The sequence below is a fragment of the Dendrobates tinctorius genome, unplaced genomic scaffold, assembly GCF_039654945.1.
Source record: "Dendrobates tinctorius isolate UK_male_01 unplaced genomic scaffold, ASM3965494v1 ptg000097l, whole genome shotgun sequence".
Classification (NCBI taxonomy): Eukaryota; Metazoa; Chordata; class Amphibia; order Anura; family Dendrobatidae; genus Dendrobates; species Dendrobates tinctorius.
In genome coordinates, this window is record NW_027361765.1 from 30,627,126 (window position 1) to 30,650,919 (window position 23,794).

Here is a 23,794-nt window from a genome sequence, read left to right on the forward strand (position 1 = left end):
GGGGCGAGAAAAATACAGATTACACACGGACCACACGTGTGACTTGCGAGAAATACGCACCGGTGTCCTTTACAAAAGCCGGCAATTCATTTTGCGATACAATAAAATCACATAGACATCAGTTGGTTTCCTGTTCCTGAGGGGACGGGATCCTGCAGATGACCGGATCCCAGGCCGGCAGGTAAAGGTAGCGAGGGGGTCTCCTACCTCGGCCTGGTGCGGAGCTCCTGGAAGACGCCACGGTGGCCCAGGATGGGTGGCACGGCGGTGGCGTAGACAGCAGGGAGCGGCGTCCGGAGGAGGTCCGTCTCCATAAGCAGACCGCGCCGTTGAGTATACCCCCTGGGACTCCCAACTCCAGTGGCGCGATCGCGGTGGTCGGGGGGGGGGCGGCGCGGCTGCAGAGCGTTGGGGCCGGGGAGCGCTCCATAGTGCAGTGCCCGGGCGTCCCGCGTGACTTCCGGTCACGTCGGAGTCGCGGTGACGTCAGGGGGCCGAGCCTCGGGGCACTTCCGGGTCGGCGGCGCCACTGCGCAGGCGCGGAGACCCAAGATGGCGGCGCCCATCGGGAGGACGCCGGTAAGCGCCGGTTCCCCTGCCGAAAGCGGCACCAGCTGGGGAGGGGGGCCCTATTAGGGGGGGGCGTGGCAGGAGGATATCTGCTGTCCGGAGGAGGGGTATATAGGCAGGACCCTAGATGGGTGCCTTGCCTTGGCCACATTATTGCAAGCCAGTAATGGAGAGCGAGCAGGAGCAGCAGCAAAAGCAGCAGCAACGGCGGCAACAGCGACAATCTTCACTGCCGCCCCTGGATGACCTTAGGCAGGTCAAACAGAAGAAGAAAGAGGCTCGTGACAGTAAGGAGCGTCCGGGACGAAGTGACCAGTCCAGTCATAAGAGCTCCGCTAGGCGGACAGGAGCATCGACTGAGAAAAATCCCCCTCATTCTCCGGTACTTGATTGTGGCACTGGTAAGTGATCTTCGTGAATGTTCACTCAGTGACGGGGCCTCCTGTGTTTTATTCTAGGGGAAGAAAGCTATGAGTAAAACCAGACACAGGGAATGTGCACTCTGTGCATGCCCGTTACCAGATTCATGCCCCAAAAAGTTATGTCCCCCCTGTATCCAGCAGACAGTGGCGGAGGAATCGCCCGCAGTAGCGGCGTGTTTAAGGGATATAGTAAGGGCAGAGATGAAGGAAACCCTAAGATCCCTGTCCCAACCAGAGAGTGTAAGGGGTGAGGACCTCGGTGGAGTCGGATTCCTCGACAGAGTGGAGGAGAAGTAAGGGCTCCCATATTTCATCCCCCTCGTCCTCCTCAGAAGAAGAGGACTCTGGTCGGTTTTGCCTGCCGCTCGACCGAGTAGACAAATTGGTAAAAGCAGTCAGAGGAACAATGGAGGTGGAGGAGCCGAAGCCTCAATTATCCATGCAGGATGTGATGTTCTGGGGGCTGGAGCAGAGGAAGCGTAGGGTCTTCCCACTAAACGAAAAGATCCAGGATTTCATCCGCAGAGAGTGGAAAAAGCCAGATAAAAGAGGGTCGCTACCACCAGCCCTCAAGTGGAGATATCCCTTTGACGACACAGCAATGAATACTTGGGACAAGGCCCCTAAATTAGATGCAGCTATTGCGAAAGCATCGAAAAAATCCTCGCTACCCTTTGAGGACATGGGGTCCCTTAAAGATCCTCTAGACAGGAAGGCAGATACCTTCCTTAAAAATACCTGGGAGATGGCAGCCGGTTCCTTAAGACCAGCAGTAGCATCGACTTGCACGGCCAGGTCCATGATGGTCTGGTTGGACCAGTTAGAGTCGCAGTTAAAACAGGGAACCTCTAGACAGGCAATCCTGGGGGCCCTTCCAATAATCCAGGATGGCGCAGCCTTCCTAGCAGATGCCTTGGCTGATGCAGTCAGAATGGCCGCCAGGGCAGCAGGACTCTCTAATGCGGCTCGGAGAGCCCTGTGGCTGAAGTGCTGGCCGGGAGATATTCAGTCCAGGGCGAAACTCTGTACTATCCCGTGTGAGGGGGAATATTTATTCGGAGCAGTCCTGGACGAATTACTGGAGAAGGCTGGGGATGATAAAAAGAAATTCCCAAACCTTTGGTCCGCATCTTACCGTCGTCCATTTAATAGGAGGAGATTCGGTCAAGGGAGAAGACGTAACCCTTCACCTAATAGATACCGTCCCAGATGGGAGGATAGAAGGAGAAGAGGTACGGGCTTCATGTTCAGACGCTCGTCGAGAGAGCGTAAAAGACAAAACCAATGACTAGCAATTCCCGTGGGGGGGTAGACTGTCATCCTTCCTCCCAGCATGGCTACAGGTCACCAATAGTGACTGGGTGCGGAATGTGATATCCACCCGATTCAGGTTGGAGTTCACTGAAGTCCCACGGGATACCTTTAAACCAACACCCTTAAGGTCTTCACCCTTCGAGCAAGCGGCTTTAGAAGCAGAGGTCTTGAACCTGTGTCTGAAAAACGTTCTGATAGAGGTTCCAGAGTCTGAGAGAGGAAGAGGATTCTACTCTCCCTTATTCCTAATCCAAAAGCCGGATAAAACATTCAGGACGATTATTAATTTACGTTTCCTTAATGAATTTTTGGTTAAACGCACCTTTAAAATGGAATCCATTAGTTCTACAATAAAGATGCTGTTTGAAGGGTGTTTTATGGCAGTATGCGTCTTTTAAGTCCACTACCATCATGTGCCCATCCACGCAGATTTCCAGCAGTTCCTGAGAGTGGCGGTATCAATAAACGGTATAATTCGTCATTATCAATATAGAGCCCTTCCCTTTGGTCTCTCAGCAGCGCCCCGGGTATTTACAAAAATAGTGGCCGAGGTTATGGCTCATTTACGGGAAGTTGACATCTTAGTTATCCCATACTTGGGTGATTTTTTGATTGTGGGAAATTCAGTGGACCATTGTCTATCTCAGATTAAAAAAGCTAAGTCCAGATTAGAGAACCTCGGATGGATTATAAATTACGAAAAGTCCCGATTTCAGCCCTTAAGGGTCCAGAAGTTTCTAGGCTTGCTGTTAAATTCAGAAACCCAGCAGTGTCTGTTACCCGTAGATAAATTACAGCAGATACAGCAGCAGGTTCTTCGGGCAATCGATAGACCCTCCATGACCCTCAGGCAGGCCATGTCCCTGTTAGGCTCCCTAACCTCATGTATCCCAGCAGTCAAGTGGGCACAATTCCACACTAGGGCCCTTCAGAATGACGTCCTGGTTAATAGCAGAACCTTAGAAAGCTTCTTGCAGGGTCAGGTATTGCTAAGCCCCTCAACTATTACATCTCTTAGGTGGTGGCTCGATGTCGAAAACTTAGCCTCGGGGGTGCCCTGGGTGGTACAGATAACCCGCGTAATAACCACAGACGTTAGTCCTTGGGGTTGGGGGGCCCATATGGGGGACATAGTGGTACAGGGACAGTGGAACTCCGATGCTGAGATCTCATCTAACCAGAGGGAGCTGCTGGCGATTGAATTGGCCATTAAAAAACTCATTATGTATCTACAGGGCCATTATGTGAGGATACTTTCGGACAACCAGGTAGCGGTAGCCTATGTCAACCACCAAGGTGGAACCCGCTCCAACGCCCTGATGCGGATAACGGAACGTCTCCTTCAGATAGCAGAGAAAAATTTTCTATCTTTAACCGCGCTCCACATCAGCGGAAAAGACAACGTGAAGGCAGACTTTCTAAACCGCAGGGCCCTAAGGCAGGGAGAATGGGCCTTAAACTCACACATCTACAATCATATTGTCCGCAAATGGGGTCGACCGGAGGTGGACCTCTTTGCCACCAAGGAAAACAGGAAGGAAAAAAATTTCTGTTCCCTAAATCCCAGGGAAAATCCACTGGCAGTGGACGCCCTCCTAATAAAATGGGACTTTTCGCTGGCTTACGCCTTTCCGCCTTTGAACCTTCTACCTCTGGTAGTGAGGAAGATCAGGGAAGACGGGGCAAGAGTCATATTGATTGCCCCCTTCTGGCCCAGAAGGACCTGGTTTGCATGGTTGAGGACCATGTCAGTAGGCGATCCTTGGGTACTGCCGAACCTTCCAGATCTCCTCTACCAGGGGCCAGTCAACCACCCACAAGTAGCGGGACTCCGTTTGACGGCATGGTGTTTGAGAGGACACTATTGAGAGATAGAGGGTTCTCAGAAAATGTAATCAATACACTCCTAAAAAGTAGGAAAGAAACCACCACAGGTATATATGCTAGAACCTGGAAGCGATTCTTGTCCACCTGTGAGTTTAATATCAGGGATGGAATACCTGTAAAACAGATCCTAGAATTCCTCCAGAGGGGTCTCGAGTTGGGCCTTTCCACTAGCACATTGAAAGTGCAGGTTTCAGCTTTAGGGGCCCTATTTGCATGCGACATTGCCGGTAACCATTGGGTAGCGAGATTCATTAAGGCAGTTACCAGACCAAGACCCATACTCAAAGATAGGTGTATGCCTTGGGACTTAAATTTAGTCCAGACAGCCATGACAGAGAAACCGTTTGAACCTCTGGATTCTGCTTCACTAAAGATGATATCACTTAAGACAGCCTTTTTGGTAGCAATAACATCTGCACGTAGAATAGGCGACATACAGGCACTTTCCAGATTACCTCCATACACAGAATTCTTACAGGATAGAGTAATCCTAAGGCCAGACCCGGCATACCTTCCCAAGGTAGCATCTCATTTTCATAGGACACAAGAGGTAGTTCTGCCTTCCTTCCTCCCTAATCCAACCAATCCTAAAGAACAAAAACTTCAGACTCTAGATGTTAAGAGATGCCTACTTAAATATTTAGCAGCCACAGATCCTTGGAGGAAGGAGAACGCATTATTTTTATCCTTCCAAGGTCCCAGGAAAGGGTATAGAGTGTCAAAGCGCACGTTAGCAAGGTGAATTAGGGAGGCTATCTCTCTTGCCTACACAGCAGGTGGCGGTCCGGCTCCACAGAACCTGAGGGCGCATTCCACCCGTGCCATGGCATCATCCTGGGCAGAGAGATCGGGAGTTTCAATTGACCAGATATGTAAGGCGGCCACCTGGTCATCTCCTTCTACCTTTTTTAACCACTATCGGTTAGACATGGGTGCCTCCTCAGATCTCACCTTCGGGCTAAGGGTGCTGCAGGCTGTAGTCCCTCCCTAATTTAGTTTACATCTCTGTAATTCTCTCGTGGTGCTGTCATGGGAGTCCGAATAAAGTATTAAGTTACGTACCGGTAACGGTATTTTTCGGAAGCCCATGACAGCACCCTTAGTTCCCTCCCTTGTTCACGTAGAAGGGTGCACCCCTTTAGAGGATTGTTTTTGCGAGTTCACCTTATGTGGGAGATGGTTTAAAGAATTGTAAATAGGATAGATAGGTTGTATATATTGTGTATATGCGATGTACTAACCATGGTAGCCTCTCAAGCTCTGTAATCCAACTGATGCGTGGGAGAGGTGCCGCCCTTTTGGTATCTGTAGGTTTCCTGTTCCCGAAGGGCGGATCCCCTCTCTCGTTGTGCTGTCATGGGCTTCCGAAAAATACAGTTACCGGTACGTAACTTAATACTTTTTGACCCACCCCCGGCTACAAAAATCTGCCCCCAGACACCCAAGAAAAGGCGCATCAGTAAGATGCGCCTTTTCTGGCACTTAGCCTCTCTGTTCCCATTGCCCTGTAGAGGTGGCTAATGGGTTAATAATGGATTAATGTCACCTTGCTATTGAAAGGTGACATTAAGCCGGATTAATAATGGAGATGTGTCAATAAGACACTTATCCATTATTAACCCTAGAATAGTAAAGGGTTTAAAAACCACCCACAGACATTAATTAAAAATTCTTTTAATGAAATAAAGACACCAAGTTTTTGACCAAATTTATTCATCTGCTAATCCTAAAAAAAGCCATGGATCTGTAAAAGAAAAAAAACAGAACAAAAAAGCAACAATATACATACCTCTCCGTTGTGTAGTCAGGTGCCCAGCTGCAATCCATCAGAAGGGGTTAACTGGTTTACAACGGGACCTGTGCTAATGCGACCGGCCCCACAGTAAACCACTGCCAGAATGAATTAGTTCATCTCTGCGCAGCCTCCCCGGCTGACAGGAGAAAGTTTCTGAACTTTTACCCACGCTCATCAGTTCACCTCAGGTCAGCCAGGGGACTCCGTGCAGCCTCACTGTCAGTGAGGCTGTGCGGAGACCTCTGGGTGACCTGAGGTGAACTGTCATCAGTTCAGAAACTTTCCCATGCTCATTAGTTCATCTCCTGTCAGCCGGGGAGGCTGTGCAGAGATGAACTAATTCATTCTGGCAGTGGTTTACAGCAGGGCTGGTCGCATTAGCATCAGTCCCGTTATAAACCAGTTAACACCTTCTGATGGATTGCAGCGGGGGACCTGACTGACCGGTGGAGGGGTATGTATATTGTTGCTTTTTTGTTTTATTTTTTTTTTTACAGGACCATGTTTTTTTTATGGATTAGCAGATGAATAAATCTGGTCAAAAACTTGATGTCTTTATTTCATTAAAAGAATTTTTAATTAATGTCTGTGTGTTTTTTAAAACACTTTACTATTCTAGGGTTAATAATGGAGAGGTGTCTTACAGACACCTTTCCATTATTAATCCGGTTTAATGTCACCTTTCAATAACAAGGTGACATTAATCCATTATTAACCCATTAGCCACTGCTACAGGGCAATGGGAATAGAGAGGCTAAGTGCCAGAAAAGGCGCATCTTATAGATGCGCCTTTTCTGGGGTGTCTGGGGGCAGATTTTTGTAGCCAGGGGGCCAAAAACAAGGCTATTAATATCTGCCCTCATTCACTGGCTTTCCCTCTCTGGTTGCGAATTTACCGCGAGAGCCCACGCAATTTTTTTCAACGAATTAACCCCTTAATTTAATACCTACATGTCCCAAATTTCACACATACCCTAATGTAATTATTAGTCAAATACAGTAAACCATTTCATTTAGTTTTTTTATGCATGTAAACCATGTGTCATTTCATGTCGGGTTTTGAATTGATTTTACAGAAGCTGGCAAGTGATTTAGCGGCTATTCTGCTATGTAGAACTCTATGAAATATATATATATGTGTCTCAATGATGTGTGTGTGTATACAGTATGTGTGTGTGTGTGTGTGTGTGTGTGTATATATATATATATATATATATATATATATGTCTTTAATTTCTTTATTAAACATGTCAGTGTGATTTTACTGTATCACAAAATGAATTGCCGGCTCTTGTTAAAGGACACCGGTGCGTATTTCTCGCAAGTCACACTTGTGGTCTGTGTATAATCCGTAGTTTTCTCGACCCCATAGACTTGCATTGGCGTATTTTTGGAGGAATATGCTGACAATCGTAGCATACTGCGATTTTCCCAGCCCATAAAATACTGCCGAGAAATATACGGCTCATGGGAGCTGCCCCATAGAGAAACATTAGTCTGAGTGCAATGTGTTGTTTTTGCGCCTCTCACTCGTCCGTATTTCTCTATAGTGTCGTACAACAGCAGTTCTCTGCAAGTCATGGGACCAAAAATACTCGCGCAACCTATATAACAGCAAGTCCCAGGTGACAGTGCGTTAAATAAGAAGCCGAGTTGTAATAAATCGTGTGTTGCTTGTGACTTGCATTGAAGCCTATGGGAAGTGAGTTGCGGCAGAGAACCCAGCACATCTGAAAACATGACTGTGCTGCTGTCGGTTTAACGCAACACCATAGGAGATCATTAGATTTGATGTTGTAATCAGTCACTGCAATTTCAGTAATTGTACGCCACATCGATGTGACCCTAGCTCAGGGATCGACAATTTTCCTGAGGGGGCCATATGAGAGACAGTGATGGTTATGGAGGCCGAACCAACATATTTTAATTATTTTAGATTAATATTAATTGCATCACTTAACATTGCGCAAGATTAAGTATGCTGACATCCCCCCCACACACAGCTCTCCTGCATACAGCATTAGCCCCCACATATTCTCTCTATTCAGTATGAGCCCCCACATAGCCTCCTGTATACAGTGTGAGAACCCATATATCCTCTCTATATACAGTATGAGCCCCCCACATAGCCTCCTGTATACAATGTGAGCACCCCCACATATCCTCTCTATATACATTGTGAGCACCCATATAGCCACTATAAACAGTATAAGCCCCGACATAGCCCCCTGTATACAGTGTGAGCACCCACATAGCCTCTCTATATACAGTATGAGCCCCCCACATAGCCTCCTGTATACAATGTGAGCACCCCCACATATCCTCTCTATATACATTGTGAGCACCCATATAGCCACTATATACAGTATAAGCCCCGACATAGCCCCCTGTATACAGTGTAAGCACCCACATAGCCTCTCTATATACAGTATGAGACCCGCACATAACCTATGTACAGTATGAGCCCCACATATCCTCTGTATACAGTGTGAGCACCCGCATAGCCTCTATGTATGTGACACCCCAGAGTCTGGATGTCACAGTGACATTGCCTCCCTCTATGAGGTGAAGTCATGCTTGGAGGCAGAAGTGGTCCGCCATGCCAGGTAACATAGATTAAATCACAATTCCTGCTGCAGGTCAGAAAAGGGAGCTGCCTTATAAATTCTGGCCAGCAGAAGGGGTTGGTGAGTCAGCTAGAAGTGAGCTGAGGGGGTTGTCATGGAAACGGGAGCTGCTGTGAGGAGAAATGACAAGACAGTTAAACTTGAGGTAAAAAGATCTTTCTGGAAGGTCCAGTCAGTTCAAGACAGGAAGCTGATCGGAGAGGAGCTCAATAGGCAGAGCTGATCCGTGAAAGGGAAAGGATACGGGCAGAGACGGAGAGGCTCTGGGGAAGCTAAAAATCTGCATATAGCAGACCCCAGAGTGAAGCGCTAATAGAGAGAAAAGGGACGTCAGAGTCCTTGGTGTCAGGAGCCGTATGTCCTGATCGCCGAATCTGAAAGTACAGGGGATTGTAAATCCCTGTGCGACATTGAACACCTGAGGGCACGGCAGCGGATAAGGAGCCTGGGGCCGACGGTGATGAGAACAGTACCCGTGGAATAGGCTCACGCTGACAGCCGTACAGGTTAGTGAAACCATCACGAATAGAGGGTCGCAGCATAGTTATATAGTGGAGACCCACACACAAAGCGCAGAAGGAAGGTCCTAAATCCCCACCTGGCAAGGTGGATCCCCTGAATGCCTCCAGGCGAGCCGGATTCATACCATCACCTGTATGTGGTACTCCGGATTGCAACCAGTTACCAGTAAAAGGTAAAGAAACTGCACCTCTCTGTGTCCTCTCATTTCTCTGCACCCCAAAGTTCACAGCCATTTTGACTGTCAATCTAACATCTTTGCCCTGGGACTATTGCTCTACCTGTGGAAAGCTATTTTCACCTCAACTGCGCCACATCAACAGTCTCAGGGGAACAACACCGCAGCGCTGGTCACCTCTGACCAGAATGCCACAGGTGGCGTCATGTATTTAATCATCTACAAACTTTATCTTCATTTTTACCACATCACCAACAACTTTTCCCCTTCCCCTTTCATCATTTTAATTAATGGACGCCGCCGTCGTGACACCGTCCCCCATTGAAGTCGACGGGCCCAGTACCGTGTACCCCACGGCCCTGCACCACGGGAGCTCCAACTGGCGTCACAAACAGGATATAGCGAGCCTAGCAAAGCTGGGTAAAGGAGCCTGGCAAAGCTGCGTACTGTGTGCCATAGACTATATTAAATTGTGTGCTAAAGACTTTACTGAGCTTTCAAATAACCGCCATAACTGCGTCACACAGTGCGTGCGAGCAGAGAGGGGCGTGCCAGTGAAGCTGCGCTCTATTGTGAGCAAGTGAAAAGCAGGAAGAAAAATGCCCAACGCGGGTGAAGATTCAGTGGTGGTCGCAGCCGCAGCCTCAATAATGCCGCTATCAATGCCATATATACCAGGAGCAGCCTGGTTACCTCAGTACTCAGGGGAGTCGCACACCCTGAGCGATTTTAAAGAAAGACTATGTAGTTTGTTCAACGTGTACCCCCTGTCAGAAAGCCAAAAAGTCAGTATCCTCATTGGCCAGTTAACTGGTGCGGCTCAGAGGGAAGTAAAGTCCTGGCCGGATACTGATAAAGGGACTGTCCAACAAATCCCGGCCAGACTGAAGAACACTTTTGATACCCGCACTGCAACAGAGATAAAAATGAGATTCTTTGGGTGCAAACAGAGAGTGCAGGACAGTATACGGGACTATGCCCTTAATCTTCAGGACGCACTACGGGCCGCAAAGCAGGTTGACCCTGAGAGTGTGCAAGATGAAGATAGATTACTAACAGAGCAGTTCATAGAGGGACTCCAGTCTAACAACCATAGGACACAGCTGCACATAATGGTCCTACAAAATCCTGGATTGGACTTTGCACACTTTAAGGGTAGAGCCATCCGAATGCTGCGTGAACCGAATCCTGGCAGCACAAAGCCCTCTAAGCATCCTGCAATTACATACCAGCAGGAGACAGCATCCTTTCCAAAGACCTCTATTGAGACTGAAAAGCTGTCCCAAGATGATGATTCTGCTGCAGACTTACGTCTCCAAGTCAAGGAACTAACGAAAAGTGTGGCTACACTCACAAAAACTATGCAGTCCCTGCAACTGACTCCAAAGAAGAAGATCCAGCTGACCTCCAGTCCAGAAGACATCCCGTGGCAACAGCAGAAGAGGATCCCACCGACCAGAGGGAGAGACAGTGATCGTTACGACGAGGACGGACAGCCCATCAGTCGCTGCTGCAACAAGGTGGGACACCTAGCCAGATCCTGTCATTTAAACAAGCAACCCCTGGGGCAAAGGGCCAACCCCCAGGAGTAAGATGACCAGGCCCACCAAATTGGCGAGACAAATACGTAGTAGGACGGCCGGTCCTGCCTGTCATGATTGATGGTTTTCCGATGAACGCTTTACTGGACACCGGCTCCCAGGTGACAACGATACCATATGTTCTTTTTAAGCAGTACTGGGCAGGTTCAGACATTACTTATAACCCAGATAAAGACCTTACCATTTTTGCCAGCAATGGTCAGCCCTTGCCTCAGATGGGATATAAAGAGGTGACCATTAAGACTGGCCGAGTAGAATTGCAATCGCAAGGTTTGATTATAGTTGATATTGACAAACGAGAATGCCATCCTATGATCACTTTAGGCTCTTATGTAATTGAAAATTGTCTTGGAGAAATTATTGCTTTGTTACAACAGGTAGCCGAGACCGCCAGCTCCAGTCAGCAACAGGTTCTGCAAAAGGAGATCAGAGCCCTGATGCAGAGACAACAGGTAGAGCTGTCTGGTGGAGAAGTCGGCAGTGTCAGAGTAAATGATCCTTTCCCCATTGCAATACCTCCCAAAAGTGAAATGTTAATTTGGTGTCGGGCAGCAATAGGCCTAAGGGGTCAAGATTACCAAGCCCTAGTAGAACCCATGTACTCTGATAGTAGGCCCACTATCCTGACAGCCAGAGGGGTAGTTGATGTCCGCAAGGGGAGAGTACCAATACGAATCTTAAATTGTGGAGAGAGAGAGGTCTGTTATGATTGAGTCACCGTAGGAGGCAAAAGCAGAAATACAAGCTAAGTCCAGAAAACCAGAGAAGTTGGCAACTATCAGATTGCAGACCACTGAACCTATCAACACAACTAGCAGTAGCCGTGGGGGGTTCCTACGATGCCCTAGACCCCTCGATCACAGCCAGAGAATTACATAGGCCAAAAGAAAGAAAGGGGAAATCTAAACTGCCCCAGAGCAGACCCCAAAGCAATAGGCAGCCCCCAACATATAATGACGGTGAAGCAGGATGAAAACACTAACACAGACAGAAAGATAGACTGAGCAAAGACGGGGCCCAAAACTACCTAGATAGGAAAGGACAGGAAGGCTGCTGTCTGCAATCTGCCAAAACCCTATCAAAGACATAAGCCAACAAGCTGATATGAAAAAGGCCCTGAAGCAGCTAGGCTTCAAAAACTAAATCAGCACTCAGGTATTTTCAGAAGACAGAGCTAAATGAATTCAGCACACCCCAGCAGGGAATGGCAGAAATCCAGAAAAACAAAGCAAAACAAAGTCAAAGCACAAAAGCAAAAGGCCGAGCAGCAAACTTAGCTTTGGAGGAGCAGGAATTCAGACTGGTCTCCAAGGATCCCACAGAGAAATCACCCGCAGGGCAGAAGGGCGTCGGCAGCCTTATATCCAGTCAGTAACTCCACTCAGCCAGTCATCATCATCAGCCTCAGGTGTTTGACAATCAGGCTCACTACCTTTCTTTACCAGAAGAGGGAGTTCCTCGGGCCTCAGTAATGAAGGGGAAAATGAACTCACAACAGTACCTCCCCCTTGAGGAGGGGTCACCGAACCCTCAACTACGCCACCAGGGTGATCAGGGTGAGCCCGATGAAAGGCATGCACCAATCTTTTGGCATGAATATCAGAGGCAGAGACCCAGGAATTATCCTCCTGACCATAACCCTTCCACTTAACCAAATACTGGAGTCTCCGTCTAGCCAGATGGGAATCCAGTACTTTCTCTACCTCATATTTCATGTTACCTTCAACCAATACAGGGTCTGGAGGTGCCACCCCCGGAACAACAGGTTCAACAAACCTCTTCAACAAAGATTTATGGAACACATTATGGATTTTAAATGTGACAGGAAGAGCCAAACGAAAAGAGACCGGATTAATAATCTCCACAATCTTGTAAGGTCCAATAAATCTAGGCTTAAACTTAGGAGAAGCCACCTTCATAGCAATATTTTTTGATGATAACCACACCATATCACCAACCTTAAACTGGGGACCAATGGTCCTATGTCGGTTGGAAAACCGCTGGGCCTTTTCCTGGGAGAGAGATAACTTATCCACCACTTGGTCCCAGATCTGGTGCATTCTCTCCACCACAGTGTCAACACCTGGGCAGGCAGAGGGCTCCACCTGCCCTGATGAAAATCGAGGATGAAACCCAAAGTTACAAAAAAAAGGTGACATCAAAGTGGCAGAACTAGCTCTATTATTTAAAGCAAATTCGGCCAAGGGCAAAAACGAAACCCAATCATCCTGATCAGCAGAAATAAAACATCTCAAATATGACTCCAAGGTTTGGTTTGTTCTCTCTGTCTGCCCATTGGTCTGAGGGTGAAAAGCAGAGGAGAAGGACAACTGAATTCCCAGCCTGGAACAGAAAGTTCTCCAAAATCTAGACACAAACTGGACTCCTCTGTCAGATACAATGTTCTCAGGAATCCCGTGCAAACGAACCACCTGTTGTAAAAACAGGGGCACCAACTCAGAGGAAGACGGCAACTTAGGGAGTGGTACAAGATGAACCATCTTAGAGAACCTATCACAAATCACCCAAATAACAGTCATCCTCTGAGAGACAGGCATATCAGAGATGAAATCCATTGAAATATGGGTCCATGGCCTCTTGGGGACAGGCAAAGGCATCAACAACCCACTAGAGCGAGAACAAGGTTTAGACCGGGAGCAAGTCCCACAGGACTGCACAAAATTCCTGACATCACGAGACAAGGCGGGCCACCAAAAAGACCGACTCACCAGATCTCTAGTACCAAAAATACCTGGATGACCAGCCAAAGCAGAGCAATGAACTTCAGACATCACTCTCTTCTTCCACTGGTCAGGAACATACAACTTTCCACTGGGACAACGCTCAGGTTTGTCCTCCTGGAACTCTTCCAGAGCACGTCTCAAATCGGGCGAGATGGCAGAAAGAACTACCCCTTCGCCTAAGATGGTAGCAGGCTTGGTCACCACAGGAGAATCAGCAAGGAAGCTCCTAGAGAGGGCGTCTGCCTTGACATTCTTTGTTCCAGGAAGAAAAGAAACCACAAAATCAAAACGTGTAAAAAACAAGGCCCACTTAGCCTGTCTAGGGTTCAAGCGCTTAGCCGACTCTAGGTAAATCAAATTCTTGTGGTCAGTGAGGACCACGATTTGATGCTTAGCTCCCTCCAACCAATGTCTCCACTCCTCAAATGCCCATTTCATGGCCAACAGTTCCCTATTCCCCACATCATAGTTACGTTCAGATGGAGAGAACTTTCGGGAAAAGAAAGCACAGGGATTCATTTTAGATGTTACAGGATCCTTATGGGACAAAACAGCTCCTGCACCAATCTCAGAAGCATCCACCTCTACCTGGAACGGAAGTGAGACATCAGGTTGCCGCAAAACCGGGGCGGAGGTGAATCTTCGCTTCAGCTCCTGAAAGGAAGAAACAGCCTCCGGAGACCAATTTAACACATCAGCACCCTTTTTAGTCAAATCAGTCAATGGCTTGGCAATACTAGAAAATTTTGCTATAAATTTCTGATAAAAATTAGCAAAACCCAAAAACTTCTGGAGGGCCTTCAAAGAAGTGGGCTGAACCCAATCGTGAATGGCCTGTACCTTGGCCGGGTCCATTTCAATAGTTGACGGGGACAAAATAAATCCCAAAAAAGAAATCCTCTGTACTCCAAAAAGGCATTTAGATCCCTTGACATACAGGGAATTCTCCCTCAAGATCCGGAACACAGTCCGAATATGTTCCACATGAGAATCCCAATCCTTGGAGAAGATCAAAATATCATCCAGATAGATAATCAAAAATTTATCGACAAAATCTCGGAAAATATCGTTCATGAAGCACTGGAAGACAGAAGGGGCATTAGTGAGCCCAAAAGGCATCACCAAGTACTCAAAATGTCCCTCCGGAGTATTAAACGCCGTCTTCCATTCATCCCCATGCTTAATGCGAATAAGATTATACGCCCCCCTGAGGTCATGCTTGGTAAACCAGCAAGCACCTTTAACTCTGGAGAATAGATCAGAAATCAGGGGTAACGGATACTGATATTTAACAGTAATTTTGTTGAGGGCACGATAATCAATACAAGGTCTTAATGATCCATCCTTTTTGGCTACAAAAAAAAAACCGGCACCTAAGGGTGACGAGGATGGTCTAATATGACCCTTCTCCAACGCCTCCTTAATATAGGATCGCATAGCCTCGTGCTCGGGTACAGATAAATTGAAGAGCCGACCCTTGGAAAATTTACACCCCGGGCTCAGTTCAATTCCACAGTCATAACTCCTATGAGGAGGCAGAGACGCAGACTCATTCTCACTAAATACATCATAAAAGTCCGCCAAATAATCAGGAACATCATGCGACTGAGGAGAGGTGGAAAACACCGGAGTCTCACTAAAGACACACCGACAACCCCAACTCACCACAGACACAGATTTCCAATCCAAAACTGGATTATGAATCTGTAACCAGGGAAACCCCAGAACTATAGTATCATGCAGATTATGCAACACCAAAAATCTGCAATTTTCTTGATGGTCTGGGGCGACCCGCATTACCACCTGGGTCCAAAACTGGGGTTTATTTTTAGCCAAAGGAGTAGCATCAATCCCCCTCAAAGGGATAGGCGTCTGCAGAGGTGTCATCGGAAATCCACAACGTTTAGCAAAATCCAAGTCCATTAGGTTTAGGGCTGCTCCCGAATCCACAAAAGCCTTGGCGGAAAATGTGGACAGGGAGCAGATCAGAGTAATAGCCAGAAGAAACTTAGGTTGAACACCCCCAACAGAAAACGTGTGTGCAAAGCGTTTCTCTCGTTTAGGACAGACAGAAATAATATGCGAGGCATCTCCACAGAAAAAACACAACTTATTACGCCTTCTGAACTCCTGACGCTGCTCTCTGGAACAAACTCTATCACATTGCATAGGTTCAGACATTTGTTCAACAGGTGGCAACACCTCCTGTGCAGCTTTGCGTTCACGCAAACGCCGATCAACCTGAATGGCTAATGACATAGAATCGTCAAGACCAGAGGGAACAGGAAATCCCACCATAGTATCTTTTACGGCTTCTGACAACCTCTTCCGAAAAAGAGCAGCCAAGGCATTATCATTCCAGGTAGTAAGTACTGCCCACTTTCGGAATTTTTGACAGTACAATTCTGCAGAATCACAACCCTGGCTCAATGCCAGCAGGGTCTTTTCAGCCTGATCAATGGCATTAGGTTCGTCATACAACCCCAAAGCTTGAAAGAATGTGTTCACATTAGTCAGAGTAGGATCATCTGGTTTCAAAGAAAACGCCCAATCCTGGGGATCGCTACGCAGCAAAGAGATGACGATTTTAACCTGCTGCGCGGAGCTCCCTGACGAGTTAGGCTTCAAGGCAAAAAATAATTTACAATTATTTTTGAAATTCAAAAATTTAGACCGATCCCCAAAAAATACATCAGGTGTAGGAATCTTTGGTTCAGCAGCATGTGAATGGGCAAGGTAGGCGGAAATTCCCCGCACTTCCGCAGCGAGCTGCTCCACACGATCAGACAATTGCTTTATCTCCATTGAGAGAAAAAAAAAAATTCCCCCTACGGCCTCAGAGATATAGAGGAAAAAATATACACACTTTTTTTTTTTTTTTTTTACAATTCTTTCCTGCTATTGAGTACCCTAGAATCTGCGGTAAGGCGGGTGATTCTGTTATGAATGAGTCACCGTAGGAGGCAAAAGCAGAAATACAAGCTAAGTCCAGAAAACCAGAGAAGTTGGCAGCTATCAGATTGCAGACCCCTGAACCTATCAACACAACTAGCAGTAGCCGTGGGGGGTTCCTACGATGCCCTAGACCCCTCGATCACAGCCGGAGAATTACATAGGCCAAAAGAAAGAAAGGGGAAATCTAAACTGCCCCAGAGCAGACCCCAAAGCAATAGGCAGCCCCCAACATATAATGACGGTGAAGCAAGATGAAAACACTAACACAGACAGAAAGATAGACTGAGCAAAGACGGGGCCCAAAACTACCTAGATAGGAAAGGACAGGAAGGCTGCTGTCTGCAATCTGCCAAAACCCTATCAAAGACATAAGCCAACAAGCTGATATGAAAAAGGCCCTGAAGCAGCTAGGCTTCAAAAACTAAATCAGCACTCAGGTATTTTCAGAAGACAGAGCTAAATGAATTCAGCACACCCCAGCAGGGAATGGCAGAAATCCAGAAAAACAAAGCAAAACAAAGTCAAAGCACAAAAGCAAAAGGCCGAGCAGCAAACTTAACTTTGGAGGAGCAGGAATTCAGACTGGTCTCCAAGGATCCCACAGAGAAATCACCCGCAGGGCAGAAGGGCGTCGGCAGCCTTATATCCAGTCCGTAACTCCACTCAGCCAGTCATCATCATCAGCCTCAGGTGTTTGACAATCAGGCTCACTACCTTTCTTTACCAGAAGAGGGAGTTCCTCGGGCCTCAGTAATGAAGGGGAAAATGAACTCACAACACCATGTACTCTGATAGTAGGCCCACTATCCTGACAGCCAGAGGGGTAGTTGATGTCCGCAAGGGGAGAGTACCAATACGAATCTTAAATTGTGGAGAGAGAGAGGTCTGTTATGATTGAGTCACCGTAGGAGGCAAAAACAGAAATGCTAGCTAAGTCCAGAAAACCAGAGAGGCTGGCAGCTATCGGATTGCAGACCCCTGAACCTATCAACACAACTAGCAGTAGCCGTGGGGGGTTCCTACGATGCCCTAGACCCCTCGATCACAGCCGGAGAATTAAATAGCCTAAAGACAGAAAGGGAAATCTAAACTGCCCCAGAGCAGACCCCAAAGCAAAAGGCAGCCCCCCACATATAATGACGGTGAAGCAAGAAGAAAGAACACAACACCGACAGAAAGAGAGACTGAGCAAAGACGGGGCCCAAGCTAACTAGATAGGAAAGGACAGGAAGGCTGCTGTCTGCAATCCGTGAAAAACCCTATGAAAATAAGAGCCAACAGACTGACAGTGAAAAAGGCCCTGAAGACGCTAGGCTTCAAAAAGACTGTCAGTACTCAGGAATATTCTGAAGACAGAGCAACCGGCAAAAGGAGAATCAGCTCACCCCAGCAGGGAATGGCAGAATCCAGAAAAGCAAGGCAAACAAAAACAAAACACAAATGCTAAAAGGCAAAGCAGAAAACTTAGCTTTAGAGGAGCAGGAATCAGACTGGTTTCCTAGAAGTCCACAGAGAAATCACTCACAGGGCAGAAGGGCGTCGGCAGCCTTATATCCAGTCCGTGATTCCACTCAGCCAGTCATCATCATTAGACTCAGGTGCCTGATAATCAGGCTCATTACCTTCCTTTACCAGAATAGGGAGTTCACCAGACCTCAGTGACGAAGGGGAAAATGAACTCACAACAGAGGTCCAGTTACCCCGGTATGCCACCCTTGCTAAATTGTTCACTGTCAGTAACAATGCAATCGAGACACTAGAACCCTTGTTTCTGTCTGACAAGGTGGAAGAGAATGGCTCTGAAGGGCAGCATGAGGATTGGTGTTAACAGCTACATGTAGGCACTGACTCCACCCCTTCGCACCAAAAGCATGGGGCTTACCGGGTGGCTCAAGAATTTGAAAGGGTCTTCAGCAAGCATCCTCTAGACTTTGGGCAGGCAAAAGGGGTACAACATCATATCCCCACAGGAGATCATCCACCCATTAAAGAGTGACACCGGCCTGTACCCCCAGCACACTATCAATGTGCCAAGAGTATGTTACGGGAGATGAAGGAGGCTGGGGTGATCAGAGATAGTTGTAGCCCATGGGCAGCTCCATTAGTCCTCGTTAAAAAGAAAGATGGTACTATGAGAATGTGTGTAGACTACAGGCGGATTAACAGCATTACACATAAAGATGCTTACCCATTGCCTAGAATTGAGGAATCAATAGCCGCACTGAGAACTGCTAATTATTTCTCTACCTTAGATCTCACCAGTGGGTATTGGCAGGTTCCTGTGGCAGAGGCAGACAAAGAGAAGACAGCATTTACAACACCAATGGGCCTCTGCGAGATTAACTACATGCCGTTCGGGCTCAGCAATGCGCCAGTAACATTTCAGCGGTTAATGGAATGCTGCCTTGGACATAAAAACTTTGAAACTGTTCTGCTGTACCTGGACGACATCATCGTCTTCTCCAAAACCTACGAAGACCATTTGAAGCACCTGGCCGAGGTATTCGAAGCCCTGTCAAACTTTGGCCTGAAAATAAAACCGTCCAAATGTCGCCTTTTGAAACCCAAGGTGCAGTACCATGTGGTGAGTGCGGAAGGTTTGGCACCCGATCCTGACAAAGTCACCGTTATCCGGGACTGGCAAAGACCCAGCACTATTCATGAAGTGAGGCAATTTCTTGGGTTTGTAGGCTACTACCGAAGATTTATCAAGGACTTCACCAAGATAGCAGCACCGCTGCAAGATCTTCTAGTGGGCCAATCCAAGAAGGCGAAGAACAAAAATCTTCCATTCGAGTGGAACAAAAGGATAGAAGAGTCCTTCACCAAGTTGAAATTGTCCCTCACGGGAGATGAGGTCCTGGCCTACCCTGACTATGACCAACCATTTGTACTTTACCCTGACACCAGCAATGTTGGATTGGGAGCAGTGCTGTCACAAGTGCAGAAAGGCAGAGAGAGAGTGATTGCCTACGCCAGCAGGAAGCTTCGTCCCACTGAGAGGAACCCCCGACAACTACAGTTCCTTTAAGCTGGAGTTCCTTGCCATTGTCTGGGCGGTAACAGAGCGCTTCAAGCACTACTTGGCTTCTGCAAAGTTCACCATCTACACGGACAATAATCCGCTAACCCACCTTGAAACGGCAAAGCTCGGGGCCCTTGAGCAGGGATGGATGGCCCGGCTCTCCAACTACGAGTTCACCATCAAGTACCGAGCAGGACATAAGAACGCTAATGTGCATGCGTTGTCCTGGATGCCCAATTCACCTGATGGGGAGATCCAAAAGAACTCAAAGAAATCGAGTTACCAGCCTTCCACCGTCCAATTGCAGCCCAGCGCTCTCAAGGAGTGAGGAATAAGCGCTTTGTCGTACGAGAGGTAACGTTGAATCCATTACCCCGTCATGAGTGGGCAGAGACACAAGACGGTGACCCAGCTGTTCTCCTCGTAAAGGAGTGGCTGGCACACGCTGGTGCACACCCTGGTCCAGATGACCCACAGGAAGCACAGCAGCTATGGAAGGAGAGAGGCAAGCTGTTTATCTATGAGGGTAACCTGTGTCGGAGGAACATCAACTCGCGCGCACACACGAACTGGTCTGGCAGGTGGTAGTCCCGAAGAGGGATGCGCCAATGGTCTTAGAGGCGTACCATAATGGAGCAGGACACTTCTGTTGGAAGAAGTTGGAGGTCCTACTTCGTGAAAGATTCTACTGGGTTGGCATGAGGAGTTCAATTGAGAAGTGGTGCCGAGAATGTGGGCCATGCAACCTGCGCAGAAAAGACCGAAACAGCCAGCGAGCCCCATTACAGCTGATCATCACAAAACAGCCGCTTGAACTGGTAGCCTTGGATTACGTGAAGTTAACTCCGAGTAGGAATGGCTAAACCTATGCTTTGACCATCGTGGACCATTACTCAAGGTTCTTGGTAGTCGTGCCTGTTAAAGACCAAACAGCAAAGACAGCAGCCAAGGCATTTCAGCAACACTTTTGTCGACCGCACGGATACCCTGAACAAGTGCTCACCGACCAAGGTCCAGCCTTTGAGGCAAAAGTGTTCCAGTAGTTCTGTAACATGTACGGTTGCAAGAAAATCAGAACGACGCCGTACCATCCACAGACAAATGGCATGTGTGAAAAGATGAACCAAGTGGTCATTGACTTATTGAAGACCTTACCTCTGGAAGAACGAAACCAGTGGCCAGAGAAGTTGCCAGATCTGATAGATCTATATAATCATATACCGGTAAACTCTACAAATTGCACTCCGGCCTACTTGATGAGAGCAAGACCTGGCAAGTTACCCATTGTTTTAAACATGGGAGTCTTAACACCAGAGACAAAAACACCAGATGCAGACTGGGAAACGGAGCGGCAGCAACAATACCGCAAGGTACAAGAATGTGTGGAGAAAAGTTTGTCCCAAGCAAGACAGAGGCAAGAAAGAAATTACAACCAACATGCCCCTGCAGTTCCCTTGGCACCAGGAGAACAAGACGTGTTCACAAACTAGATGACCAGTGGGAGGCAGAGCCATACACCGTGATACCTTCAGACTTTAATAACACCAAAGTTTGTATCATCAGCAAAGATGGAGGAGAAACCTTAGAAGCAGTCTCAAGAGATCATCTAAAGATGCGCCCTGATCAATTGAAGGACAAGAAGGGGAAGTCCAAGACGCTCCACAACCCATAGTAGAGGTGGAAGAAAAGATTCAAACTATACTTGGAGAATTTCCTCGGACGTGGACACAAGTAAATCAGGCAATAGTGGTACCAGTTATAACCTTTCATCAACCTACTGCACCAGATGAAGAAGAGAATCATAATGTAGGGCAGCACGGTGGCTTAGTGGTTAGTTCGAATCCCACCAAGGACAACATCTGCAAGGAGTTTGTATGTTCTCCCCGTGTTTGCGTGGGTTTCCTCCGGGTACTCCGATTTCCTCCCACACTCTAAAGACATACTGATAGGGAATTTAGATTGTGAGCCTCATCCGGGACAGTGATGAAAATGTGTGCAAACTGTAAAGCGCTGTGGAATATGTTAGTGCTATATAAAAATAAAGATTATTATTTATTATTAATGAAATGGCTCCATTAACAGATACCACATCTGCAGAGGAATGCGGAAATTCCCCTGCTAACAGCGAATCTGACAATCTCATGGTGAGTCTAGGGGTAGATAGAAGGCAGTCTAGAATACCTATCTTACACAAGTCTACTTATAGCGTAGTGACTAATGCACCAACAATAGACATCAGAGAACAGGTCAGGTCATCAGAAATACCTATACTGCGTAGATCCACTCGTAGTACTAGAGGTCAGATCCCTGCCCGTTACAGAGATTACGTAACATAAATAAAGTTATAAGAATGTATAGTTGTAACCGTTAAGCATGAGAGCCTACAGTGACTTACTGTATGAACCTTTTAAAGTATTCGCAATAATCAGTTAAAGGACAATTGGGCCACAGGACTATGTGTGGTCAGAACTGTATTTGTAAATAGTTACTCCAAAAAGGCCTTGAAAATAAGCCGCCGGCGTGGTCGAAAAACAGGCCCATCTACAGAGTGCCCTGTAGCCACGCCCAGGGACGACACACAAAGTGGGTTAAGACGGTTCCCACCAACCAAACTCCAGGTACAAGCAAAAAGACAATTCCTGGACAGCAGAGTAAGGACTGTTCGCTGCAGTAACTGTGCTATTGTTTTCTTTTTCTTGTCTGGTTTTTGATAATTTTTACATTTTTAAGACTTTGTAGATTTTCATTAATTGTTGTTGTTAACAATTCTTGTTATGTTTCCTCAGTCCAGGAGTACTGAACTTAACTGGGGGGAATGTGACACCCCAGAGTCTATGAGGTGAAGTCATGCTTGGAGGCAGAAGGGGACCCCCATGCCAGGTAACATAGATTAAATCACAATTCCTGCTGCAGGTCAGAAAAGGGAGCTGCCTTATAAATTCTGGCCAGCAGAGGGGGTTGGTGATTCAGCTAGAAGTGAGCTGAGGGGGTTGTCATGGAAACGGGAGCAGCTGTGAGGAGAAATGACAAGACAGTTAAACGTGAGGTAAAAAGATCTTTCTGGAAGGTCCAGTCAGTTCAAGACAGGGAGCTGATCGGAGAGGAGCTCAATAGGCAGAGCTGATCCGTGAAGAGGGAAAGGACACGGGCAGAGACGGAGAGGCTCTGGGGAAGCTAAAAATCTGCATATAGCAGACCCCAGAGTGAAGCGCTAATAGAGAGAAAAGGGACGTCAGAGTCCTTGGTGTCAGGAGCTGTATGTCCTGATCGCCGAATCTAAAAGTACAGGGGATTGTAAATCCCTGTGCGAGATTGAACACCTGAGGGCACAGCAGCGGATAAGGAGCCCGGGGCTGACGGCGAAGAGAACGGTACCCTTGGAATAGGCTCACGCTGACAGCCGTACAGGTTAGTGAAACCATCACGAATAGAGGGTCGCAGCTTAGTTATATACAGTGGAGACCCACACACAAAGCGCTGAAAGAAAGGTCCTAACCCCCACCGGCCAAGGTGGATCCCCTGAATGCCTCCAGGTGAGCCGGACTCATTCCATCACCTGTATGTGGTACTCCGGATTGCAACCAGTTACCAGTAAAAGGTAAAGAAATTGCACCTCTCTGTGTCCTTCTCTCATTTCTCTGCACCCCAAAGTCTTTAGCCATTTTGACTATCAATCTAACATCTTTGCCCTGGGACTATTGCTCTACCTGTGTAAAGCTATTTACACCTCAGCTGCGCCACATCAACAGTCTCAGGGGAACAACACCGCAGCGCTGGTCACCTCTGACCAGAATGCCACAGGTGGCGTCACGTATTTAATCATCTATAAACTTTATCTTCATTTTTACCACATCACCAACAACTTTTCCCCTTCCCCTTTCATCATTTTAATTAATGGACGCCCCAGGACCACGGACCGGGTCGCTGCCGCCGTGACCCAATCCCCCGTTGAAGTCGACGGGCCTGGTACCAAGTACCCCACGGCCCTGCACCGCGCGCGCACCCACGGGCGCTCCATATACAGTATGAGACCCTCACATAACCTATGTACAGTATGTGCCCCCACATAGCCTCTATATACAGTATGTGCCCAAACATATCCTCTATATACAGTATGAGCCCCCACATATCCTCTGTATACAGTGTGAGCACCCATA